At 39.3% G+C, this 3067-nt stretch overlaps 1 long non-coding RNA gene across 1 annotated transcript; it reads left to right on the forward strand.

Annotated features, from left to right (window-relative positions):
• Nucleotides 1-600: 600 nt before the first annotated feature.
• Nucleotides 601-1757, forward strand: LOC108884605 (uncharacterized). The gene is made up of 3 exons (XR_001961078.2): nucleotides 601-735; nucleotides 1117-1250; nucleotides 1479-1757. It is a non-coding gene; the product is annotated as an uncharacterized LOC108884605 (long non-coding RNA).
• The last annotated feature ends 1310 nt before the right edge of the window (nucleotides 1758-3067 follow it).

Below are 3067 nucleotides of genomic sequence, written 5' to 3' on the forward strand. Positions count from 1 at the left end.
TGACTATTGTTGCTTTTTTCACATCTCCACCACATAAAACCTGAACAAAAAACATTTCACTCAGACAAAGTCAAATCTGGACTAGATTATCCACGCGAAGCCAGAGACTCATTTAACACAGTCTGAGATTTGTGAAACCTTTGTTTTATTGGTGAAAACGCAGACATTTAAATTGTATTGACACCAGGAGGAACTTTGTCTCAAAGATACAGTTTTTCACTTTGAGTTGAGGCATTTCTGTAAATGCATGTATGATGTTGCACTGTTCGCAGTTAGTGGATAATGTATTTGCTGTTGACCTCTGGTCATGGTTATGTGCGTGTTTCTCAAATAAATTCAATACAAGGGTCTTTTTAAACTTTTCACATGAGCACAGCAATACAGTATAATTATAACCTAATTTTGAGCACGTGTCTAGATCGTGTTTCTAGTTTGAAACACTGTATTGTTTTGTTTAAATTATGCTCACATCCTCCATGTTCCTACTGAAGCTGCAGACAGGTGAGGCAGCTGATTGAACGGACCTGAACATTCCATGGTTGCCATGTGTTTTATTTCAGGCGCATCATTCAGACCTAATCACCATTCAAACACAAACAGCCTTCTGGGAAAACACAGCTCGCTGCTTTCACTGGACCATTTCTTTGAAAGGGAGACACCAGCTTTGGAGATTTTACACCTGGACATCCACTTAGGACCGACTGTCACTGACAAGAGGACTTGTTCGTGGAAGATGTGAGATTAGGGGGGGAATTCAAACCCATGTTGTTTTCAATGTATTTTGCCGTTGAGACGTTGACCGATGCTAACTACTAATATTAGCAATATTTGGGACTGACGTTTGACCGTCTTGTCTAACTATTAAGTAACAATGTGTCTAAGTAACACATAGTTACTTAATAGTTTTTAATCATTATATATTCATTTGAGTATTTTAAGCGAAACGTCACAGAGTTTGTCAGTTTTAACTGTTACACATGTTAACAGAGGTGTAAAGTAGCTGGAAGAAGAGATTTTCTAGAAAATCTATTAACTGTGATACTTGACAAACTGTTGTCCTCCTCCTCCTCCTCTCGCTCCTCTCACCCTTCTTCTGATTCTTCCTCGTGCTTTCAGCCTCAGACACCCAGTGAGCCTGGGTTGTTTGGGAACCATCCTGAGCTGGAGTGGTCGAAGAGCGTGAGGCAAATCATGGGAGAGGAGGGAGCTGTACGATGAAGTGGAGCGCAAGAGATGCACTGAACCTGAAGGTGAGTCTCCAGGTAAACACATCTTTCAGTTTCCTCTCTATGAGAACAGGGTAGACTTCCCATTATTATTAATTTTATTGTCGTTGAATTTCTTTGAATGCACTTATTTGAATTGATGTGCATTGAATTACCTTGTGGTGATTTTTTTGGGGGGGTTATTTTAATTGCTTTGAATTTGTTTAAGAATTTATTTGTGCAGTGGTGAGCATTGTGTTCTTGTCTGCACAGAGTGTGATCTGGGGGGGGGGGCAGCGTGAACCTCCAACATGTCTCGACCTCCCACTGAAACTCCTCTGTGACAGAGAAAGAAAAGGATGGCGACAGCATGTCAAGGGGGTTCATATGTCTATCGACGCCCACCCCTAGACCAGTAGGACTCTGAGTGACAAGGACCTCAACGCAGGGGTTGACAATAGGTAGGAAAAGGAGAATAAATGGTTGAATTTGGAGAAGCTGTAATAGTAGTGATAACATTCTGGTGCTGGTGCACCATAATGGAACATTATAGAACTGGTGCACCCTGTTGCAGGGAGTCCAAACTAGGAGACATAATTGTAGTAGCAGCTATAGATACATTAGAGAAGAAAGGATTGCATCAAGGAAGTTAAAGTATGTGGAAGAGAAGAAAACACAAGAAGAAATCATCAAGGAAGAGAAGAGACAGAAAGAGAAAAAAGAGAAAGATAAGTATTAGGTAACTTAGAAGGAGAGGAGGTGGGAGGACCTCTCATCTAAAAGGTAAATATTTCTTGTTATTATCAGATTTCATGCAGTTATACATTATATCTCTGTTTAACTGATTTCTCAGTTTTTAACCACAACCTGCTTGTCCTCTATATTTAGAGACAGGAAAGAGGAGAGGAGAGGAGGCATAAGGGCATTATGACATGTTATGACTCATGTAAAAGGTACATTTCCATTTATCTAATGTTGTTACCAGATTTTAGTTTATTTTGTTTACTATTTGAAGATTTTAACTGTGGCTCCCTTTTGTCTGCCGTTTATTTTTGCAGAGAGGAGAAACAATCAGAGAAGAAAAGAGACATGAGGAGATGAGGAAAATTGAGGATAGGAGAGAGGAGGAGAGGAGAGGAAGGGCAAACCCTCTCAGGTAAAAGGTAAATATTTCACATTATTATCAAATTTCATGCAGTGATGAATTATACCTGTGTTTAGCTGATGTTTTCTAATGTTTTCACTACAACCTGCTTGTCCTCTGTTTTTCTTCAAGAGGAAAGAGATGATGAGAGGAGAGGAGAGGAGAGGAGGCAGGAGGGCATTATGACATGTTATGGCTCATGTTAAAGGTGAATATCCATTTATCTAATGTTATTACCAGATTTTATGAAGTTTATTTAGTTTATTACTTTAAGATTTTAACTCTTACCCCCTTTTGTCTGCCATTCATTTTTGCAGAGGAGAAACAATCAGAGAAGAAAAGAGACATGAAGAGATGATGAAAATTGAGAGGAGGAGAGGAGAGGAGGTTGGACGACAATATGATGTCTAAACCTCTCATGTAAACAGTAAATATTTCATGTCATTATCAGATTTCATGCAGCAATACATTATATCTCTGTTTACCTGGTTTAAAAAGTGTTTAACTTCAACCTGCTTGTCCTCTGTTTTTCTATAAGAGAGAGAGAAAAGAGGAGAAAGAGGAGAGGAGAGGAGGAGGAGGGCAACATAATGAGTGAACTGTGTCAATCAAAAAGATATTACCTGTTTACTGTTTAACCTGATTTCTAAATGTTTAACCACAGCCCTTTGCTCTGTTTTTCTGTTAGAGAGAGAGAAAAGAGCATAGAGGAGGCGGG

This window comes from Lates calcarifer, linkage group LG6 (assembly GCF_001640805.2).
Source record: "Lates calcarifer isolate ASB-BC8 linkage group LG6, TLL_Latcal_v3, whole genome shotgun sequence".
Taxonomy (NCBI): Eukaryota; Metazoa; Chordata; class Actinopteri; family Centropomidae; genus Lates; species Lates calcarifer.